The sequence below is a fragment of the Apostichopus japonicus genome, chromosome 8 (assembly GCF_037975245.1).
Source record: "Apostichopus japonicus isolate 1M-3 chromosome 8, ASM3797524v1, whole genome shotgun sequence".
In the NCBI taxonomy this organism is placed as follows: Eukaryota; Metazoa; Echinodermata; class Holothuroidea; order Aspidochirotida; family Stichopodidae; genus Apostichopus; species Apostichopus japonicus.
This window is the reverse complement of record NC_092568.1, coordinates 26428924-26437854: the sequence shown is the minus strand read 5'-3', so window position 1 is coordinate 26437854 and position 8931 is coordinate 26428924.

The following is an 8931-nucleotide window of genomic DNA, read 5'->3' as shown; positions in this document are numbered from 1 at the left end:
AATGCTGTTATAGCGTCTTCTGGTTCTGTTACTTTGAATTTAGTATTTAATTCAACAACAAAAAAATCCATAGGTATGAATCGAAAGAGTCACAGACATATGCTAATCAGATTTCTAAATGCTTTGGAGATATTTTTCATGTGTAGTCTCTTAAGCAACTTGCTCATTTGAAAGCTAATTTTTTCCATTGTCTTTTCATACTGAAATTTTGTTCTTGAACTGTTCTATTTCTAAGTAATCCTTGTAAACCCTAATTATGTAGGCCTTGTGGAAAATCTCTTATAGGCTACATGTACCGTACAAACCAATGTGCATATACATATATAGAATGTGTGGTGTACCAATAATTTGGGGAAAGGTGACCGCGTTATGCCATTACCAGCGGAAATCCTAGGCAGCCATATTATCAGGTCATTTTCATAAAAACCACATAACAACCTCAGTGAAAATAAAAGGGACAACATTCCGAAACATCAACACACAGACATCGCCCGGTGTATGACCTACGTCCCCTGATCAGCGACGGTACAGTTTTATATCACTCTTGATGGTTATATATTAACCTAGCCATATTTATGGAGTGGTTTAGCACGAGCGTCATGCATGCCACGTGCCACAGCCAAAGTTATCTGTTTATGTCCTCCTCAGCGCTCCATAAAGGCACCGTCGAGTGCCGACTTGCGAACCCTGTTTGTTTGTCTTCTCGTCTTACACAGTATAGTCTACTCTTCGAGTGGCACGCGAACATTCTGTCGCTATATGTGTGCTTCCCTGGCAACGTGCCAAATCTTTGGGACATACAAGCAGGAGACGCGAGCTAATTTGCGTTGGATTAAACTCTACAAAATAGGTGGCGCTTGCTCAAATAACATTTTCGTCAAGTTTGAGCAATCTTATATAGGCCTAGGTCTATATCTCAGTAATAATGTATTTGTTTTGTCATATCACACCCCATTGTTTTCGAGGGTTAATTTATCTGGTGTTGGGGGGGGGGGGGTAGGGGTGCCATATTTGTTCCATTGGTGATATATCTCGAACTTAAATATGTGAGGACTCCATGATGCAATTAGGTAGTATGTCATACTGGCCTGTACAAGCAAAGATATTGATTGAATTGGCGTAAAGCGTTCGCTATCTATAGCCTTATAACCTGAACTTATTCACGGCGACAATTTTCAGCATTATCGTTTGGTCTTATGGGCAATGTGTCGAACGTTAAAACAGGTACAACTGCATGTATATAAATATAGTTGTCACCTCGTTTCCCCTAAAACTCGTAAATTACCAGATGTTACATCACATCATGGTGATCACTACTTCCGTTCAAGTTGCTCAAAGAGTTAATAACGGGATAATTCATATTTTAAGTATTTTGCCATTCATTTTTAGCTCTTCAATATGCAATTAGACTGCTGGGTGGGATTTGTACTTCTGATATCTTGGCAAACAGATGATGTACTAATATCTTAAACCATACAAGGTTTGTATTAATACCACGCATAGTTCATAATTGTTTCCAAATGTAACACACCCAACAACTGCATAATACTCTTTTGATATAAGACCAATATCCATATTTGCGATTACCCTTATAAACTATATATATATCAGCTCTTGTCTTCTATCGTGCCCTTAAATGATTATTAAACGGAAAATAGAGACTTATAGAGCACTGACAACTTGCCCTTACTTTTCAAGGATTTCTTCCTGTATATGTCTTTTCATTTTGAAACTCTATTGACAATCAAGAGACGTGCTGTAATGTATTAAACTAAAGTGACCAAAAGAAGCGATTCAAGACTGCATGCAAGACTGATGGAAGAAACAAAAATATGATCTAGGAGAAAATCAAAAACCCCATCGAGATGACATGCAGTTATAGGCATGTCAGTAATACTACACATGTTTTCAAATGCTCACTAACAGGTTTACCTCATGGTGGACACAAACTATATATACATACCGTGTAGGCCCGACGAAAAAGGGGGGGTAGATATTCATCACTGGGGTCAAGTGGGGAAGAGACGGGGCCCGGTGAAATATAGGCTATGTAAGTTCTTATATTCTTGAATTTATGAAGACGAAAAGAGGGTCCGGTGAAATTGGTTCATTTAACCCCTTGGGGTCAAATTGGATCTCGATGCGCCTGCACGTAGACCCCCGATTAGATACAGTATATATATATATATATATATATATATATATATATATATATATATATATATATATATATATATATATATACAGTCATATATGTATAGTCATGGTTTATTTGGTTTTAATTCCATCATTGCAACTTGCACTTATCTATAGCGTCATACTTTCATTGTGTCACTTTTTGTACTTCTCATTCGACTGCCAAGTATTGCTGACGAAGGTCCCAGGGGGACCGAAAATTCCAATATATTTTCTAAAACTTACTCCATATATTTGTCAATTATGAGTCATATCTTATTTCTCTGGTTTATATATATATATATATATATATATATATATATATATATATATATATATATATATATATATATATATATATATATATATGCACCAGCAGCATGTAGGTATAGGGGGAAAAATCTCTCTTTTCAACTTTGACAATCAGCTGATTGAAACTTATAATATAGTAGGAAGATAGGCAAACCAAGGAGTCTCGATAAAAAACGTTCTGATCACTTATTTCTTTAGGGTATTATACCAATAATTGTCACGGTTCAGGTACTCTGTTTGATCTAATCCCTGAATGGCGCAGCACTAGGTCAGTCAATAACAAAGACTTATAGTGGGCACGCGTCCCCCCTTTGTCCATGCCTTGACCATGCTGCAATCAATGAACTTCCTCCTCTTCTTGTTACGTAATCTTCGCCATGAACGGATTTGACTTGGTTACATTGATGAGCGAGCCGTTGTGTTCACTTGTCATCTATTGTGTGTTGGTAAACCCCTTTGTAATCTTCGTTAAAAGGTAAGCTTATTAGCGTGTGGCACGCGAAGCCATCCAATGTATTGGGTCACACAATGAGGGCCATCTGCTTGGTAAAGAGGAAACCTCAACAAACATTATAAGACCGTTTCGTCCCCTCTTTTCGGCTCTTTGTTCCTACCTACGTTATAAATATTTATGACTCTTTTTCAGTAGTAGACACCTCTTTAGCTGCATACAAAAGATTCCACTTGTTTAATTTACTTTTAGGTACCGTACGTAAAATTGTTAAAAGAAAAACAATATATATATATAAAAGCCCCCCCCCCCAAAAAAAAAAACGGGGTTGTGTCTTTATCAATCTCATTACACATTCATGATTCAACAGATGCGTCTATTAATTCGATTGAACAGATCTTTATAACTACACAATAATTTCAGCAGTACAGACCTATATGTCTCTTTTCCCCCTCATCTGACAAAAATGTTTATTTATATTGTTTGTTAGAGATTTTCAAACCAAGACAGATCCTTCTGGAAACACGAACACAATTATAAGCAGTTGTAATTTTTTTTGGCAGGATATGAGGAAAATACAACCATTGGTCAAAAATGAGATTTTCAGTATTTCAATAAAGTAGATCCAATTATAAAAACGACGAAGGATGAGAAGCCAGATAGCAGAAGCGTTTATGACTGATGTTTAAAACGAATTACATATTATTAACAGAACATCTGGGTTTGGGGAAATGACGATTGATATCAGGGTTTTCTACTCTAGATAGATGAGGTCAGGAAGGAGGGGGGGGGGGGGGGAGGAAGGGTTCGGGTGGAGACGGATGCGATGTTTGTAATGTCTGTTATTATTTGTTCGGGTTTTGTTGTGGCATTGTCATGTTGTGGCATTGTATAGTGTTAACCTGTTGTGATAATTGGTAATTGGGTAACTCTGAAACACGCACGCACACACGAGCACGCACACGCACACGCACGCACAATTTGAAGAAAACATATCATGAAAGCACACTGTAAAAGTGGTTAAGTATAATTAAGTACAACATTACAGGTAGCAACCTATATAGGAGATATTCAGTAACGAATTAAAGGAAATGTCTGCGACGAAATTTACAGTTGAAATTGATTCCATCACGAGTCACATGGCTATATGGTGTATGAGAGGTAGATAACTAGGTTCCATCCCTTGCCTCTTCGGTTCAGTTACCGACATTGGTCGGTTCAAAGATACGTCAAGTTCAAAGGCCTGTCGAAATGAGAAGAACAGAAAGAAACAATTCGGTACTTAACTGCCAACATTGTCTATCAGAAAGTTGCTGTTATGGGCAGAACAAGAGTAGGCGAGAAGGGGATCGGGTCGAGATGAGGGTCGGTATCGTGATGCATGCTACAATAATCCATTGCGGGTCCGACACGAACTGTCTGGACCGCTTCCGTGCACCACTCGGGAACTCTTCCGCTTATACAGCGGTTTTTTTTCCCGCCCCGTTACGTTTGTTGGCCATGTGGGTAGTGATACATCGAAGCCACAAGTTACCCCGCCCCTCCCCCTACCCCAACACACACACCTATACTCGTAGTACTGACTGCACGGGATGGGGCATACTTACATATAGTAATGGAATACATTTATGTAACTGAGGCATGAACAGTAAACGGTCATTCACGTATCTCTCGTGGCATGAAGGTGAAGAGAAGGGTATTTCACTACATAGGATATCAAAATGATCCGATTCCCCCCCCCCCCTTTTTCCCATTTTCTTTTTGTTCTTCTTCTTCTTCTTTTTAATTTCTCTTCTTCTCTTTTTTCTTTGGAACACGTTTTGTCAACAGTGCTGTGTCTGATATAGTGATTTTCTAGTCTTACAGAGCAATTTTGAGAGTGGCGTCATTGGGGACGTGTAATTAATTCTTAGTTAATGTATACCTTGTATAACAGGAAATCTTTTAACTGATTGAACATTCAGTTGAGCGATGCTTTAATGTTTCAAATAATTAATCCGGATTCGTCTCATGTCTGAGTTTTTATATATTCTCTCACGTTCGGTTCTCTCAATAATTAAGTATTGAGACCTTAAAAGACAAAATAAAACTAATCCTTTACTAGTAACATGAGCTCGCTGTTTGTACAGTTCTTTACTGACTTTGAGACCTATAAACACGAAGAGGGGCAACATTGTCCTGCTGCCCTGAAGATCGCAAAATACGAAGATTGATAAGATGCTAAATACGGCGGTGTCTTGACATGCCGAATGCCAGATAAGATATTAAAAGTTTGCAATTAAAAATATTGAAGTTTTGGAAAGAACCTAGGTCAATTACTCTTATATCGTTTTCATAGAAGGGGAGAAGGTGGAAAACGTATTTCAATACACAGCATAGTCGTATAGTATTTAGATCTTTTCCTTCAACGTTCAACGTTCAATGTGCAAGAAATATATCCCTTTTCATACCAGTTTTGAACAGACTACATTGCGAAGGCCTGAATATTAAGACACCTATATTTAGACAAGGATTTCAGATGCTCTATACGTTTATTGGTTTATTTCTTGAACAAGAGTAACCTGATTAAGTTTACATTACAATTAAGCTAAAATTCCGGTAAAAAATAATTATAATAATAATGAAATATTCGTACAGGTTTGTTTAGTTAAATTTCCTTTGTAGTAAGTTATACTTTCAATTATTACGTGAATGCACTTGTATTCATTCACCACCGTTTATTTGATAACTACAGCTTAATTTTGGTTAGTTATGAACACTTACAATGAACCTACTCGGCTGCTCGTAGCCTACGCATATTCTACAATAACGTCTCTATAATCTACAGACAATTGTGCCGAGGGGGGGGGGGGGAGTGGGGTATAACGTACTCACCTGACTACGTTTACACCATGTAAGTCATTAAATAGCCACCCCTTCTCGCAGCAATCATATCTCACATGCTTTCATTAAATATCATACAGCCCAATTAACGATATAACAACAACATTATACAAGCAATATATACATTTTCCTGCATATAGAAGATTATAATTGAAGCAATTGATTGTTTCACTTATAACAGTCCACCTGATATTTACTCTTTACATCTTGATCGATCCTGTGAAGGCAATACTTCAGATGACACTTGAATTGCTCCTTTCAATGTCCTGTAAGTGTTAATGTTGTTGAATCGCTCCAATCAATTTTCCTGTTAGTGTTAATGTTATAAAATTGCTCCATTTAATTTCCTCTAAATGTTAATGTTGTTGAATTGCTAAGTCAATGTCCTGTAAGTGTTAATGTTGTTGAATTGCTCCTTTCAATTTCCTGTAAGTGTCAATGTTACTAAATTGCTCCATTTAATTTCCTGTAAATGTTAACGTTGTTGAATTGCAATACGTAATGTCAAGTAAGTGGTAATATTGTTGAATCGCTCCTTTCAATTTCCTGTACCGGTAAGTGTTAATGTTTATTGGATTGGGCAATTTAATTTCATGTAAGCGCTAAAGTTGTTGAATCACTCCTTTCAATTTCCTGTAAATGTATAATGTTATTGAATTGCTCCATTTAATTTCCTGTAAATGTTAATGTTATTGATCTCAATCAACTGAAGTTTCAAACAGTTTGTTAAATTAGTCCCAAACTTCCAACCCTAATTATACACACACGCAAACACACCCATACAAACAAGAATAACATGAACTTACGCATATAACACGCATAAGGAAGCTATATGCTTATTAACAAAAATTCAAACTGTTTAGCGTCTCTTCAGCGATGAAAAAAAATAGTCAACTCCAACCCGCGGGTCCGGTGCCGGGTATACGAATACAGACAAACCCCGGAACAAGTGAGCAGGGTACAACCCGCGCCAAAATTTTCTGATAGTTTACGTCTCATACAAGTCCAGTTTTGTCACAGGAGTGTTTACATCCTTAGCATTCAGGCGGCCCTCAATTTGATACACAAATTTACTATGGCTCACAAGAGCATTTTCGTGCCCACCCTATACACAAAGAGCAAATTATTGCTAAAGTCAATGCAAAAGTTACCATCTGAGATCACACGAAATTATGATGTTGTTTTACTTTATTTAACGTTTATTTATTTCTTACAATATTGTTTAAAGACGGTTAAATATTGGAACTACCATTAACAAAAGTATATATGTTACGTTTGTATGTTTGAAATATTCTACATTTATGGATATAGTTTATTTGAATGTATCATTTACAACAAAGTTTGTATTTCACAACCAAGCAGAGGGATATAGGCTATTATAATATGATTCTCTTAACATTGCCTTCATGTCACAATAAACCGCCTTAATCCCCGTAAACACGACCTGAATTTCTGTTGTGTTTTAGTTATTCCTATATATTTAATCGGGTCAACACACAACGGGGGATTTTCACCAACATCGTGATGTCAATATGTCTGTTTGTTATTTGTCTGCCCCTTAACAATCTTTACCCTCGTGTTATAACTTCAAAAAACTAAAACAGGCTTATTTCGTAACGAAGTCTTGTGCTTGTTAGTCAATGGTAGGCCACACATGTAAATATAATACGTATAACAGGCTTCTCAAAGGATGTTTAAAGCTTTATTATAGATTCAAATTGCCAGGTTCTTGTGGTATGCCCTATATATTCTCTAAACTGTTAGAGGTTCGAGAGCTTATAGAACTACGGGGACAATGATGTAGCCGGGTCCTCGGTTTGTACTCTTCACTGTTTTTTTCAGTATAGGCCCTATGATATGAAAATATGAACAGGCCTACACATTTTTTCTTCATCCCATTTTCCCCCGTCCCATCAACAATCCACGCCTCCCCCCCCCGCTTTCCCATCCCCACCCCCTAACAAGCAGCAAATATGCACGGTATATATTTCAAATGAAGGTTTGCATTAACGTATATTACATGTAATATGTGGGACGCAACATTTTCTCTGAAATAGAGACAAAACTTTACCTTGAACAAGTCAATGGTGAGTCCAAAACAGTTGAATATCAATAGTAGCTTAGGCCACTATAACGTTTACGACCTGTCCAATGTATGGACCTTTAACTATAGCCTTAATATAGGCGGCGAACATTATTATTGTAAATTAGTAATTAGGCTGCTTGTGTTAACACTTTTAATGTCGAAATTAAGAAGTGACGCTTTTAGAGTGTCCAGATAAATGATCACTCTTTAGACAAATGAAATATATTATCATCAAAGAGTGACTGTTTCTAATATGAAAGAGTACTTACAGTCTATAATAGCTTTAATTTGCTAGAATTCTCACCGAGGAATATATATAGACAGTGAAACGAAAACAAAAAATCAATTTGGACACTTTCAAAAAGTGAATTCTCACTCTTTGCGGAATTGATAGTCTGGGTAATCGGTGATTTAAACAATGCACAACCCCTGAATATTTAAACAAATTGATATATTCAATAGTTCATCTGACTCCCCCTCCACACTCCCTCCACACCCCTCTGCCCTTCTCTATATCCTCTCCACTCATCCCATTATGAGTGCATAAACAACCCGTATTGTGTTCCCTGTATATCTCATATTTGTTGCCTTGCCTCACTTCACTACATTCATATCAAACTGAAGAAACCGAACATGGGTTTCATTTCCCTCCCCCTAAATCTAGAACGTATGTAACAATGTTATATTCCCGAGAGTAAATTTGAAACATTTGGTGAGATGTTTGTTTATGTCTCATACTGTAATTGGTTTTATCTATTGCAGATTATAAGGACTCCGATACGCTCTGTGATCAGTCAGGAATCGTCTTTCTCACCAGCTCCCACCGGAAGAGAACGACAGTTATAAAGATGTGTTTTTATGCGAATTAAAATGGTTATTTTGTGGCGGTAAATTGTTAGAACATGTCAAAGAAGAAACACACATATTACGTGCATACATGATATACATATGTATGTTATATTATTTGCATGCGCCACTGCGTATACGTTCGTTATTACATCTTTCCTTTATTTATACTAGGAAC